The sequence below is a fragment of the Crinia signifera genome, chromosome 11 (assembly GCF_055691185.1).
Source record: "Crinia signifera chromosome 11, ASM5569118v1, whole genome shotgun sequence".
Classification (NCBI taxonomy): domain Eukaryota; kingdom Metazoa; phylum Chordata; class Amphibia; order Anura; family Myobatrachidae; genus Crinia; species Crinia signifera.
The window spans coordinates 81,373,271-81,389,707 of NC_139227.1; the positions used below are offsets into that span (position 1 = coordinate 81,373,271).

General features: G+C 44.8%; 1 protein-coding gene and 1 long non-coding RNA gene across 2 annotated transcripts in view; one reads left to right on the forward strand and one right to left on the reverse strand.

Annotated features, from left to right (window-relative positions):
- The window catches only part of SLC25A22 (solute carrier family 25 member 22), a 62,097-nt gene that overhangs the window by 32,990 nt on the left and 12,670 nt on the right, over positions 1-16,437 (reverse strand). The gene's annotated exons all lie outside the window — the stretch shown is intronic.
- LOC146046185 (uncharacterized) overlaps positions 1-16,437 on the forward strand; it is a 74,106-nt gene that overhangs the window by 4,573 nt on the left and 53,096 nt on the right. The window lies entirely within an intron of this gene.

Here is a 16,437-nt window from a genome sequence, read left to right on the forward strand (position 1 = left end):
ATATATGGAGAGATTGTGAAAAGAGATTGTGAACGCGGAACCTAGAAGCGTGGGTGTGCACTGCTACATCTGAGAGGAATCTTTTAAAATTACTTATATCCAAATGTAGATGAGCCCCAAAGCAGTTAGTAAGAGCTACTGTACTTGGTAAAGTGCTGAGAAATGGCGCTGATGATTCAATGTAAATTGATCTCTCCCTCATTCTTTTTTTCCCCCAATAATGTAACAGTATAATGCGGGCTAGGTGAAATGAGGGAGATTGCTAGACTAATGAGGGAGAGAGGGAGATTGCTGCTCTTTTAGGGAGTCTCCTGCAGAATGCAGGAGGATAGGCAGCTATGTACTAATTTCACCTCACAAAACAACACTGAAAAGTCTCAATTACAGGAGCATGCTTCTGCAACCAGCGACCAGTACAGGGCCGGATGCGGGAGCGCACTCCTAGCGATATCCACCTGAAAACACATGCGATATCGACCTGAAAACACATAGGATTTAGCCAGCGATTCTGTCTAATATCGCCCCATGTGTACAGAGCTATATAAAACTTCTGAAGTCAGCCGACCGGAGCAAGTTCAATTCTGGGCTATAGAAATTAACCTTTCTATCTACTGTAGTTTGAAAACAAGAATAGGATGCAATGAACCGTAAAGAATTCAACAGGCACAGTTGCAATTTGTACAAGCTGAACCGGAATCAATAATGGGTATAATTTAAATTAAACACCTTTTGCAACATCTTTTATTTCGTTCATTACTGTCCGACTGTTGGGACTATAGGCAGCATGTTCAGCACACAATGGGATCCCATATTACTGACATACTAAATTGGATGGCAATGAGAAAGTGCTTGCCTGGACAAGCCATTAATTAGATGTAATTATCTATTCCGTTTAGACAAAAATTTGGCCTTTGATCTGGTTCACTTGCAAAGGCAAAATCTTTCTTAAATGGACAAAACCATGTGCACTGCAGGTGGGGCAGATGTAACTTGTGCAGAGAGAATTAGATTTCAGTGCGGTTTTACCTTAAAGTGAGATCTATATTGTAGTGTTAAAATAAAGCAGTCAGTATTTTTCCTTGCACAAAAACAAAATAACTCACCCAAATCTAAATCTCTCTGCACAAGTTACATCTGCCCCACCTGCAGTGCACATGGTTTTGCCCATTTGAGAAGAATAAGGGCCTTTATCCCCATACACATGGTTCAGTTTTGACTATTTTTCTATTCAATTTTGCTTATATAGTCAAAATCGAATCAAAATCGAACGGTTTTCAGCCGCATTTGATCCCAATGCGCGGCGCTGCAGCATCGAAATTGAACAGGAAAATAGAATGTGCAGGCAAGGATTATATTGTACAGATCTGTACAATACAGATGGAGCCTCTCTCAGCCAGCCCGCCAGCGCAACATATCGCAGTTTCTGTCGGAGCTGGTGGATGGTGAGGATGGGGACACGTGAGCATCATACTCGCTTGCGCGTCCCTCTGCGCTACTGGGTTACAGCTGATGGCAGGCAGGCTTCGGTGGAGGCTTTGGGGCTTCGGTGGTGGCTGTGCAGGCTTCAGGGAGCGGTGCAGAGCAGTAAGGGCTTTGGTGCAGAGCGATAAAGAGAATAGGGAGCGCGCAAGCCCCATTCCTGGCGGACGCCGGACCTGGTGCATGACTATAGTCGCGCCAAGTCCCCGTCTAACAAGAGCAGCTCTATATGTATAGTCTAAATCGAATGTGTACACTGCGCCTTGTGATTCCATCCCGATCGAATCGGGATTGAATAGAAAAGGAATTGCACCGTGTGTACGGGGCTTTAGTTTTAAAGTTTTAATTTTGATTTTATTGTATTGTCTGGAAGGGCCTATATACAATGGCTTCGGCTGCCCTTCCCTAGAGGGAACTAGCAGGGCCCAGGGCATTAGACATCACAGGCCTGTGCCTAAGCTAGACATAGTGACGACTCTTTCTCTGTACGGCAAAGAGTTTTAAGCTGCTTTTCTGAAGATCCTAGAGGGGAGTTCCAAAGGCAAATAACAAGGAACTACAGAACGTCATTTACATCACCACAATGCCAGCCACACAGTGCAATGATGTAACTGTGTCAGTGTACAGCGGTGTAGGACCATGATGTCAGATGCCAACCCTTTTACAAGACGGAGAGGCAGGGTAATGGCCGACTTGTGTTCCGGAAGAGTACACAAGTATGACTAGCCATTAATGTAACAGTAATGTGGCTGTCACCGGTATCACTGATGCCTATGAAAGGTGCCGCTGCATGTGCATACTAAACCGTTAACAAAACATTTGTGTAAGCTTCAGTTTCTCTTTCTTCACTGGTCTCAGTGAGTCAAACTCCCTGGGGGGGGGGGGGGGGTGCCTTGCAGGTGGCAGCGGAGAAATAAAATGAAGGCCTAATCTATTGCATGCTTGTTAGCTCACACCCATCCCTTCAGTGGGAGGTAAAGTTCTTAAGCGACTGCCAGATGGCTGTGCCAGTGTAACTTTCTGATGGAACCATTACTTTATGTACATTGTGCTACAGTGCCAGCTGGTCGGCCTACAGCCAAAGTCTTCACATGCCGCAAGCATTAGATCCTACATGCCAGTTGTAAAACCTTTGTTACATGCACGTGGCCACGACTGGCGAGTCCCTGATCCCCCATACATGTGTGTTTAGCAGCATTACAAGGGAAGCTACATGTGTATTAACCTAAAGCACCTGGAACCTTTAATCAGGCCCTGTTAAAGAGAATAGTGAATAGAGATGTCATAGGTGAAAACCAGCTGCTATGCAGCATTCCTGCCAGGACACAGGGGGTCACTACCAACTACATCATGATGGTTTCACCAGCCAGAGACACCCATGTAAGCCAAGCTTTGCTCCTAAAGGATGACTCTAAAACCCAGGTTGGACCCAGGTCAGCGTTGGTGTAAAAGGGGCCAACCCAGGTCCAGCAACACTGGTCTCCTACCCAGGTCCTGACCAGGGTTGAACACTGGTTGAACCTGGGTCGTGGGCGGTGTAAATGGTCCCAACCCAGGTTGGGACATCCGGGTAGTGCTGAAAGGATACCAGAAGCACAGGACGCCTTTCCACAGTGCGCTGCAGTGTCAAAAGCCAGCAGTCAGGAAGGATACGGGCAGTGCACACAGAAATCATAATTGGATGCAGTATCATTTATGTTTTTTTTTTTTTGGGGGGGGGGGGGGGCCTGGGGGGAGCACATGGGAGATTCTGTCTGCTGCTGCAAGGGAAGGGGCTGGGGAGAGCACATGGCAGATGCTGCACTTTTATACCGCTATGTGTGCTTGAGCAATGAATAAAACTTTTTGAAAAATATTTAACAAAATAAACAATCCAACATTTTTCAATACTAACTTGTCACGTCTTAATTTTTATTTTAAATCATTGAGGTAAGGTTGGATGGCAGTTTATTAGTCCTAAAATGGACATTTTTTATGTCATCTATAGGGAAAAGCAGTGCTGACCCAGGTTCAGTGAAAACGGCGCAGACCTGGGTCACAGTGCTGTGTAAATGGGGTATGAAGCTGGGTCCAACCCTGAAAACTCCCGTGTTCAAAGACCAGGGTCCGACCAGGGATTTTGGTGTAAAAGGGGTATAAGGAGTAGATTTGCTGAAGTCTCTAAAACAGACAAGTGCTGGCATTTCCCATAGTAACCAGACTCTAACTACCCTTTCTCTATTAGTCTATAAAATGATAGGCCAAACCTGATTGGTTGCTATGGCCAACATCACCAACATCACCACTTGTCTGTAGTAAATCTACCCTAAGCAACAAGCCGGAAGGTTATTCATAGGAAAGCAACTAGATAAGAAAAATGTTTGGAGGAATCATGGGTTCACATTTGGAGATGCACAGGAGGCTTATTGTGACCCTATAAGACTGAAGACTTCTCCCACTTAAGAGTTCATCAGTTCTATATAGGATGTGATCCATCTCTACAACAAAGGGTTTGGACCCCATACAAACAGCCATGAACACTCTGGGTCGTTCTAGGAAAGGAAATAGCTCATGTAGAGCAGAGTGATCCCAAGAACGCAATGATTTGATTCATTGGTTCAGAGAAACCAAGAACACACGGAGACATGTGACCCAACTGCTTATTCTCAGCTCTCAGCATATTGTTATTAAGAGAAAGATACGGGTTGGATCCATCCCAGAAACAACTTGTGCAAAGAACGGACTGACTGCTGCGTGAGCCATTAGAAAGAAACATAGTGGACCGGTAGCCGCAGTAACTGAGGGAAAAGGCTGAGCAGCTGTAAGTACATATCCCATAAGGGGCTTGCTTCATGTGCCAGGGAACTCTCCCAGAACAACCTTCACATGCATAAGTTCCCATGGATCACTGCAGAAATCACGATCATACTTATTTAATGTGGCCCCTTAGAACATTTGGTAAAGAGTTAAGTCAGGTACAAACTAGACATTGCCTTCAATATCCCGGTGTCCCATGCAAACGATATAGGGCCCAATTCAGGTTGGCCCGGGTAAGCTGCGAACATCGCAGAGCTTGTGTCGCTGCCCCCCTCCCCCCACCATCACCAATTCCCCTCGGTAACATGTGAGGGGATGTGTAACGAGAACGCTTCCCCTCGCATGCCACCCCTGCAGGAGAAACCATTATCCTGCCTTTGCAAATAGAAGTCAGTGAAAACTGATTTTTATTTGTGCCAGGATGAAGACGGCCTCGGACCACCTGCATTCGCATCTTTCTGCATTGGTGCTGGCAGAGGGATACCTCCAAAGCACTTGCCGCACCTGCCACATTCCTCTGTGCATGCGCAGCTGGACTCCCGGTTATAAATCTTGACATTTAGGGATCGGTGGCCATCGCAAAGGGCAGCTCTTATCGGGAGTGCTGGCCTTTGTTATACTCATTGTATATGTTAGTTCATATGTGATTGGTTATGGTGCGATAGGTGGCAGGATGTGCAACAGAAGGTTGGTATATCCCGCCCTGTGTTGGTTGCTACTTTCTCTTTTTGCTACTTTTTCTTTCTACAAGGCTTAGTGCAGAGACACCAACACTTCTAGCACACTGAATACAAAACAACCATAAGTCTGAAGCTGGCTACACACTGGATGACAAACCAAAGGGTCAGAACAACAAAATCAATGACAATGATGTTGGCGATGCATGCTCCAGCACGGCATCAGCGTCATCCTCTGCCACCTGTACATGCTGGACGATGGAGGATTTCACTAGGGAAATCCGGCATGCCCCCACTGCTATCGACATGGCCGGCAACAGCAAATGTGTATGCACTTGGGGATGCAGGCAATTTACCGGGTCCCATCGTTAACAGGGGCGCAGGGTACACACAGCATTTAACGTGTACCCGACTTAAATGAAAGCTTCTAAACCAGACAAGTGGTGGTGTTTTCCAGAGCAACCAATCATTCTGCCTATCAATTTCTAGCACCTAGAATCTGGTTGGTTGCTATGGGCAACACCACCGTTTGTCTGTGTTAGAAGCTATAGTGAATCTACCCCTTATATAACCTAAATTATTAAGGTTTTTATGTACCTTTCACTACCGTTTATACTATAATTTGTATATCCACCTTATGTTTTTAAACTTAATCAGAATTGTTTTCAATATACTTTAAAATCTGATGTTGCAAAGGGTTAGTTATTGACGAAATATTTTCTTGTACATTAAACAAACAAAAATGTTTGTGTCACAATGTAGATGGAGTGGGGGGTGTTAGGTAATATCATGTGATCCTATTATTTATACATACTGTACACAGCCTACTACGATAGCACTGCTGTGTAAGTTCTAAGAATTCAACCCTTATCAGAATAACAGAACGTTGGGTGTGTGGAAAAATGCCCCATGTAAAAGTTAAATCAATGTATACAAGATAGTGTACAAGATATGAAGAGAGCTAAGACCTGAAAGTCCCATCACTAGGGGAGTGTGGGGGGGTGTTGACAGCACCCAAATGCTGACTCCTCCTCAGTAACAGGAGCCTGCTGCTGCACTGTGACATTATATGCAACACTTGGCTCCTGTCACAGTGTAGAAACCAGCGGTGCAGCCAGACATGTCTCATGGGGCAATCCAGCAATTCCAGGAGAGTCGTGCATGCACCCAGAGTGATAAGAATAGGGGTCAGGTTGGGTGGATACACCATCCCCGCTTTCATGCAGAGGGGCTTTCCACTGCACTGGGTACCACTATCCACAGTGACGCTCCCGTGGCCTGATGTAATAGCCAGCAATTTGTGGAAGACAGCGTAATGCCTACACTTGCAGCAGCTCTATGCAAAATATACATCTCCAAACAGACTGATGTCAGACTCGGCACAAATGTAACTGACAAGCAAGTTCCGAAGCAAACACTGCACTAACGGCCATACATTCAGCTCAGCATCAGCCTAGGGTAGTCGGCATTATCTATAGGAATGATACTGTATGTACATTGGCAGTGCAGCTATGGGGGTTATTCAGACCTGATCACGAGGCTGTGAATTAGAAGCCCGGCCATTACCAATCAACAGCGCATATGTACAGATCTTGGTGCGCATGTGTGAGGCCATCCTGGATAAAACCCAGCGACAACATGAATAGACATACAGAGGCTGTACAGCAGATGTTCACATCAAAGTGTAAATAAAGAGCATGAAATCAACAATGGTTTGGCGTGGTTATAAGATAAGTCCACCAGATAGACATACATCAAACCCAGTGGTGTTTTTCATCACTAGCCATTGTAAAGTTTGTTGACAGGAAGCCACCGTTTAGGGGTGGTAACAGGTCAATTTCTGGGAGTGACAGGGAAACCGCAGACATTTTGGATGTCAGCTCTAGCCCCAAACAGCCTGTTTCTATCACAGCCTCCAAGTAGGTTGTGGGTTACACACAAAGGAGGTCATTCTGATTAATTCGCTCCCCCATGCATCTGAACGGGGAACAATGTTTTGTTTCTGCGGATGCGCATAACTATTTATGTGTAGGCTCTGTGTGCGAACGGATGCGGCGACTTGCATAGTTGAACGGAGCAGTGCAGGAGGCGGGTGTTCCCATGCTAATGGTGGAGTGTCGCTGGTGCTTGGGGCAAGCAACTGACATAGCGGTTGTCAGCTGCCCGCCCTGTTCATGTAGCTGGGCGGCACAAATCTGAGTCAGCAGAGAGTGAGTTAGATTTGCATCTTAAGACATCATTCCACGGTCGGCTACCACCTAATGATTTTAGCCCCGCATGCAAGGCTGCGAATGGTTCTCTATGCAAAACATCCTTTTGCATGCCTGTGGGGAAAATCAGCAACGGGCGGCGTTTAGTTGGCTCACAAAGCTGCGAAATTCGCAGCTTTGCACGGCAACCAGAATGACCTCCAAACTGCACACACTGGGAACAATGATTTGATGGCGAGCGAATTGCAAATGGATTTTCAGCTAATCGCTGATCTGCAATATTTTTACAGGCTTTTCGCAGCCTTGCAAATGGTGGGATTTCACTCTGAGGGGGTGGCGGCTATCTGATCGCAGGGCCCTGCAAATTAGCAATCAGGGCTGAATAACCCCCTCTATAACACACTTGACTGAAATAATACAACCATCTGACTAATGCCTCAGGCTTGGTTGTGCTTTACATGCTGTACTGAATGATAAGTAGCTCTCCACCAGCAACAGGAAACCTCACACGTTGGGGGCTGCGCTGGACATCCCCCTAATGTTTTACATGTATTTATTATTTATTTACAGTTTCTTACATAGCGCAGCATATTCCGTTGCGCTTTTAAAATTGGAAACAACAGTGATTAAACAAACTGGGTAGATACAAACCGACATGGAGGTAGGAGGGCCCTGCTCGCAAGCTTACAATCTAGAGTATAGTATAAATGCAGCATATTACCCTTAATATCAGTAGTAAGTTAAATAAATACATTTAATCAATAAAAAAGACGTCTGTGAGAACATAACAGCAGGATTCTAAACAAGCATGACAACCAAACAACTACATAACCACAAAGCAGGATGGAGCTGGGGGTGCAAGTGACGGGTTGCATGTGCTCTCAGGGGGCTGCCTGTTACCCATACTGAGAATAAACTCCTAGAATATAAATGATGGTGCCTCTTCTTTTACTTCTCTGTGACTGCTGCCATACTTTGTATTGTGTTAAGGAGATTTTCTGCACTTTGGTGCTAGTGGTAAAAGTGGAAAAGAAGTATTTCTCACGCTTTGGCTATGAGTTAGACGCCTACACATATTGTTTGCTATGTACAGTCTCTGATGGCGTAGCACCCTACAGCATAGCTGCTGCCTCAGATCTCATGTCATAGCAAACCGGCAGTAGTGCTATTATGTTTGTCTAACCACAATCTGTAACATTCACACTGTGATATTTTGTTACAAGTTGCACTTTGAGGAGATAAGAAGGATTTTCTGTCTGCAAGTTTCCTTTCTTATTCACATAAGAATCTGGCCTATAACAGAGTGCAACCTCATTGGCCTCGTCAATGTTAGGGAGGGAGTAGGGAGGATGGAAAGTAAGCTTTCTGATTGGCTAATAACTTCCCTAAAATGGGTGGGATTTGTCAGCAAGGAGAAACATTGATAACAGCACTGTGGGGAGGTATTGTTGTCACCTCCCTTCTAGGTAACCCCTTCATCCCCAAACAGATCACAGTGGTACTGACAGGAGGACATAATGCCAGGGTGCCTGTGTGGAATTATCTTCTGCTGTGAAACATGTACATAGGGTAGTTTCAGGCCAGATCTGATCTGTTATTCCTCATCCTTCCTCCCTTATGTATGGTCTTTCAGCAACCAACACAACATGCATTACACCGAGTGTCTGAGCAAACAGGATGCATCCCGGAAACTCACACTGGACAGAAATGTGCAGTACTATTTTTTGGGAAAAATAGTTCCAGGAACTTCCGGGTCTGGGGGTGGATCGATGAAATAAAAATAGAAAGAGAAAGAGAAAAAGAGAGAAGTGTATATTTTGTATTTAGAAACAAAGGCGCTCACAGGGGCCTTTCAAATAAAATGTATCTCATGGAAAGGTTATTTTGGCGCAGAGCAGGTTCAGGAACCCAGTTCCTGATGATGTCATATTTACTTAGAAAGTCAGGACCTGAGTTACTGCTGGTTCCTGCTGACAAATAGCACCGGATATGTGTACTCTTTGCATCACTGGCAAATACAGAACTGGTTGGAGGATGAGCCCCTTGCAGTTTTGGAATTCAGTTTTTTATGTTCTAGTGAATTATCCCATGGGGGCCATTTTATATTATTCATGTTTTGCGTCATCCGTTATATATATTTTATGTTCTTAAGCTGGGTACACACAGATTGATATGTGGACCAGTCAGGTAGAATTGGAACGCTCAGTGTGTATGTGTGGGTATTAGGTCAACATGCATTGGGTCGACTACTGAAGGTCGACATGGCTAAGGTCAACAGGGTTGGAAGGTCAACAGGTAGTTGACGATAGTCAATGGGAAGGTCGACAGTCTAAAAGGTCGACATGAGTTTTTCACGTTTTTTGCTCCAAATTACAACATAGTCGACATACTGTACAGTAGATACCAACAAAGTGTACAGCATCTGCTCGCCATGCTTCGGGCACGGTGCCTTGCTGCGATCGGCACACTATTCTATTCTCCCTCCATGCCCTAGTGGATGGTAGGGCATGAAATCCCGCCTGTCGGCACATGAAAAATTCATGTCGACCTTTTGACTGGCAACCTTCCCATTGTCATTCTAATGCTTGTGTTGACCTTTCAACTCAGATCACCATGTTGACCTCTTTCATGTTGACCTTCAGTGGTCGACCCAATGCATGTTGACATAATATGGGTCGACCTATGTTTCTCATATGTGTGATATGAATGCTCCTGTGGTCCATTGTGACGATGCTAGGTTTGCGTCATCGCTAGCGACACCCTGCATGTTAATGAAAGGCGGAATAGTGTTCATTCATTCATTCATCATTAATATCGCTCCAGTGTGTACTTGCGATATGGGCTGACAGGGATTCGCTCTGATATCGGAATAGTTGCACAGTGAAGGATATATTTGGGGCTAGTGCAAGGCTGTATTCCATTGGGCAGTACGGAGGGTGTAAATGATTAGCATTACTGCCTCACAGCACTGAGGTCATGGGTTCAATTCCCACCATGGCCCTAACTGTGCAGAGTTTGTATATTCTCCCAGTACTTGCGTGTAGGGATGCCAATCCCGGGGCTTTTTTTCAATCCCGGGATTCGAGATTGAAAAATGCCTAATCCCGGGATTCCCGGGATACTCAGGATTGGGTTTGTCAATATAAATACGAACTTTAGTCCCCCTCCGGTCCCCCCCAAACCCAGTCTCACTCACCCGGCCATTGGTGCGGGAGCCGGGAAGTGGTGTTTAGAGGCCAGCGGCTTTGATTGGGGGCCCTGTGGGGGTGGTCTGGAGGCGTGAGATGAGCGGGAGCCGGGGCAGCATGGGTCTGGAGGTGGACGGCGGAGTAGCAGGGCAGCGGTGATGGCTCGGGTCCTGGGCGGTGGGTGGGCATGGAGCTGCTGACGGGCTGCGCAGAGTGACCTCTGCCATCAGGTCATGCTGCACACAGCCGCAGAGCAGCGCCCCGGGGTTTGAGAGCAGACGGGCAGCGTCTGAGCTGGTCTCAGCGCTGCACGACATTAGATTTGCGCATGCGCAGGCCAATCCCCGAATCCCGGGATTGGAAGCTCCAATCCCGGGATTCAAATCCAGGCGTTTTAAGGGCTAAATCCCGGGATCCCGCCGAACCCGGGATTGGCCACCCTACTTGCGTGGGTTTACTCCGGGTACTCCGGTTTCCTCCCACAATCCAAAAATATACTGGTAGTTTATTTGGCTCCCAACAAAATTAACCCTAGAATGTCTGTGTACATGTGGTAGGGAATATAGATTGTAAGCTCCACTGGGGCAGGGACTGATGTGACTGTTCAAATATTCTCTGTAAAGCGCTGCGGAATATGTGTGCGCTATATAAGAAACTGGTAATAAATAAATGAATGAAATGGTGTATTTGTGTTTGATTGTTTTGTATATAAAGATTTTCAAGTGTGTTCACAATCAGATGTAAATGCTAACGGCAACTTTTTTAGTTGCAACTTGAATTTTTCTTACAGCAGATGCACAAGTGTTAATGGTGTGTACACACGGTGAGATTCCTTTGCTATTAGATTATAAGATTCCATTGCTGTGCAATCTTTGCTATCTCTGTACTATTTACATTCAATTCATTCTACCTACGTTCAATTTGCACTATATAGTCATTGCTGCACTGTCTATTTGGCATTTTGATTTCAGCTGAACAACATCGGACCGGGATAGAAAGCTTAAAAACATGTTCGATCTCCGTTCAACTGCAAGTTTGCCATCCCGTCGCATGCAGAAATTAGGCACCTGAGAGTGCATTCGTTTTGCGTGAACGCTCCAAATCATTCGATAGTCGGCAACCATCCAATGATTTGGTCCCCTCACCCAAGACCGCAAATGGAAGTTTATGTAAAACATCCATTTGCAGTCATGCGGAGAACACAGGTACTCCGAGTCACATAGGTGCTTATTATATGTTTCTATCCTGTACTGCGGTTTCTAGTATTTTAAGCAATCCCAGTGAAATCAAGTATCCTGTCCAATTCCAGTCACGTCTGAGCTACGTATGTAACGAGAGAGCAACAGACCTGCATATCCAATCAACTCTGAAAAGGTCAAAAAATGCAATTTTCTATTACAGACGCATTTTTGCTATTCCATTGGCATCCAATATGATTAAGTCTCTAAGTGGTTATTATTAAAAGTATACATATTTCAATAAGTGATGACTGGGTCATAAAAGGGAATATATATATATATATATATATATATATTACATATATTATAGACCACGTGGCCATACAGTAGTTGTTAGACAGGCCACAGTCATATAAATAATCCCTGCATAACACACTACACAGACCCCAATCCACTATTATAACCTGTGAATTTAGAATACATCATTACTGCATGTGAAGTGTATATTACATAGGTAATGAAAATTGCATCAAATATCATATAGTCGACATGAGAATGTTGACACATTTAATGCCGTCGGCGAGTAGAGGCAAAAGGTGTTTGTATGGCGAGGATGGCTTTTTTTTGGCAAAGAAAAGCCATCCTCGCTGTCCAGCCTCCTCGTCTGCTACTTGCCGTATTCAATGTTCCGGGAAAATCAGAGGACAGCGGGGACTCCCCTAAACGGCGAGGTGCACGGCAAATGCAGTGAGCCCGCTGCATTCTGTGGCAAACCCCACTGTTTTGATGGCCACACTCTCCGTTTTCACCTCAGGGAACAGGCGAGGTGGAAACAGCAAGTGAGGGGGGCCATTGAATACTCTGACGGTGAGCTATCGGCACTCTGTCAGCCGATTGCTGACGGCATTGAATATGCCTCATAATGTTGACATTGATCATGCTGATATTCATCAGATAGACACTGATGAAATGTTGAATGACGCCACATCTCATCCCAGTGGTCATGTGATCACACTTTTAATCCTGCAGCATTCCGTCAAGTGTTCTTTCTCTCCCCCTAAATCTCCTCTATTGTCAAACCCTAATTCTCCTCCTCTCCCTTACCCAAACCTCCCCCTAATGTCTAACAAACCACCCCCGAGTTCCTAACATCAACCCTTCCGTCAACAGATTGGCTTTATTGTTGATATTCCGACAATGTCGACATTTCAAATGTTGACATTCTGAGAATATTGACAGGCTGCCGGCTGTCCTTCTAACAATATCAACAAAACTGATGACATTATGGTGTTGGCGTATGAATATCTTCATTGAAAATATCACCCTAATAACAACACTTGCATATTATAGTTTGTAACACTTGTTTAAATGCCTTTTTTTACAGATAGGTGTTTGATTAATTGTATTATTTTAGATTTACCTGAGATAAAAGGTAATGGAAGCCCATCCGAAAATTAGAGGGCTGCACCGTGCCCCTGAAGTGTATGAGGCTGCAATTACTGCTTTAGAACCACTCCAGCTAAAGTATCAACCTAAGAGACTGTTTTCTTCAATCAGTTTACTATTTAAGTAGCGTGATGTTAAATACATTACTGGGCAGTGTTTTTCCAACAAAACCCCTTTCCACAGACTAGACTCAGTGTTGGAAACAGTTGCTATGGAAACTGACTCTTCCAAGATACTGGTACCCAGGATCATCCTTATTTTCCTCAGGAAAGTCAATAGCTGTAAAAAGGTAATTAGCACTGAATAGGTTAACGAGATTCAGGATGTTGAGAAATCTGTGGCACATGTTGGGAAACACAATTGTACATTCAGTGCCTACAGAACTGAATACTTTGATCATTTAAATTGTGAGCTTCCAAAATGCAATGCTCAGAACCGGTGGCTTAGAAAAAAATGCTACTTTGAAGCATGTTCCCCGCAGTAGCTGGTATAATATATTTATAAATACATAGTTCTTTGCTGCAGAATGTAATAAATATATATATATAATATATCACTTCCCACCAAGACACGGGGGTTGGTGTTGGTTTCCTACTATTTGTCTCTTTCTCTCTGACACCTCTATTCCCTCAGGAGGATATAAATACACATCTCCTCTGCTAGAAGTGTCTGTAAGGCGGTAATCTGCTCTGTGGTTGGAGCATTAAACACACACACGTGGGGAGGGGTAATCTAGTGGCATCAGTGTGTCATAAATATGGGTCAGGGATAGTACAGATAGATCTCCACAGCACCAGATGTATAAGAATCAAGCAATGCGGACATGAGCATTCAGTACTTGTAAGATGGAAATATAAATATTACTGGACAACTGTCATTTACAGATGACACACAGGAACCTGTATCGTTTTTTGTTTTAGACTTTACTGGTGGCAAAATTAGCTGAACTGATGCCCAAAGTTGACTTCTGCCCCAAATCAGCATTCGTAAGATTTGTCTGTTTCTGACCCATGTAATCAATATCTAACACTACCTGGTGGTGACCATGGAAACAAGCTGTGGGCTGCAATGACTGTTTCCATGGTTATTATTAAAGTTGTTGAGTAAGTGGGAATAACTTTCATAGAAATTTGGCAGTATCTAACTGGGTGACTTTCTGGGTCAACAAAACTGTCCTGATATTCAAATAAAGACAAGATACTATAGAGCTGTGGATTGAGTGCATGTACTATAGTATTCACAGAGACCCAGACCTTCAGGCATATAAACTTGGTAATATCACCTGACACGTGGAAAGAAGCACCAGGTGATTGCATGGCACCAATGATAAAAAAGTCAGGTCACCACTGATAGATGTATTCTGGAGATGCCAGTGATGTGCATCTAGAACAACTATGACTAATGCTGTGTACACACGGTCCGATTTCCTTTCCAATGTTGACGATGTAGTCAACATCGGATCGGCATCGGATCAACATCGGATGCAGATCGCAAGGGTTTTAACCCTTGCGATCCCGATCCGATCCCGATGCGCGTTCATGTATCGGAAGCCAGAAAGTCTTGGCTGCCTTGTCTATATAGTGCAGAGCTGCACTATATAGTCAAGATAGGATGCAAATCGGATGTGCCTTAAGATCCTATCCACGATCCTATCTGATCAGATCGTGGATAGGATCTTAAGGCACATCTAACGTGTGTACACACCATAAGTCCACAGTATATACAATTCTGTAAAGGAAAACTGCCACAGCTGTCGGGATCAAACCCAACTGACATAAAATTACAATGTAGTTTGGAAACATTTGGGTGGCAAGACCTGACAAGCCTGTACCACCGCTTTTCCTGCCAACCAGTTCCCCTTTAGGAATATGCTAGGGAACATTATGTTGTGGGAACACAACTCTTGAATTGCTCATCTCTGCTTTACATAAGACAAAACAAAGTAAAAAATTCATCAAAATATAACATTGGCTTGTTAAGAACATCACTATTTATTGTCAATAAAATCAGTATTTCACATGGCGTTAAAATGATGGGTTACTCTTTGTAGAGAACATTTCACACTCAAGTTCTGAAACAGAGACAGATATAATTAAGTGAAGGTACACAAACAAGCAAGGTATTCCTGCCTGGATATCCCACAATGCAGTTCCAATCTATCCCTCTATGAGCCCCGCTGCAAAGTGCTTCCTTAAGCGCAAGGAGTGTGGAGGGCAGGAGGCAGAGCAGTGTGCTCTCTCTCACAAGCTCTGCCAAGGCACATGGGTGGATCTGTGGAAGCCGTGCATGTGCAGCAGCGTGCACGCAGCCATCTAAACTGCTAGTTATGGTGCCAATTTGCACAAGATGCCACGGCACCCAAAATTCACTAATGTAGCTGTTTAAGGAGATTGCCTTTAAGTGGAAAGGAGAAATAAAAATGACATTTGCAATAGCGCATTGTGGACACAATCTAATGCACAAAACTAGAAAGAATGTCTTTAGCTAAGCAAACAAGGAGCAGCTGCTGTATTGGAAAAATGGGACATTCTGTCTAGTGACCGAAAGTGATCGAAAGACTGTTGCTACACTTGTAAGGACAGAACTCTGTGGGCCCCATAGCAACATTTTGAAGGGGCCCCTGATCCAATGTTTCTAGAGAGACACTTCTCTGCAGCAGTTATGTTATGTTCCATGATAGTGCCCTAGTTAATTTCTGAACCACAGTAGTGATTTGCATAATATGTCCCATAGTAGTGCCCGAGTTTCTTTTATGAACCACAGTAGTGCCTTAGTTCGGATGATGTCATATTGTAGAGCATCCAGTAAACATTATGCTATAAAGTACCCCCAGTTCACATTATCACATACCTCAGTTGGGGATGCAGTTAAAATCCCGGCGGTCGGGATCCCGGCGTTCAGAATCCCGACGCCGGAATCCTGACCGCCGAAATACCGACACATTCTCCCTCCTGGGGTGTCCACGACACCCCTGGAGGGAGAATAAATTAGTGTGCCGAGCGTAGCGAGGCACCGGGCCCGCTGCGTGGCGAGCGCAGCGAGCCCGCAAGGGGGGGCGATCCACGTCCCCCCCTTGTCGGCATTTCGGCTGTCGGGATTCCGGCGTCGGGATTCTGAACGCCGGGATCCCGACCGCCGGGATTCAATACTAAATCCCTCAGTTGATATGCCACATTATATTAGCCACAGTTCATATTTTGACTCATGATAGTGTCTCCACTTCATATGTTGCCACATTACTTGACCACTCCGCTCTGCGGAAGATCTGCATCTCTCTTCTGCATGGATCACTAGCTCCCATTTACTAATACAGGACTTTCATAGGGCTGCTCCCATCCAATGGAATGCTCTTCCACGCACAATAAGACTCTCCACTAGCCTCCAAACCTTCAAGCGTTCCCTGAAAACTCACCTCTGCAGGCAAGCCTATCATATTTAAGTTTTATAAGCATAACCCTGTGAG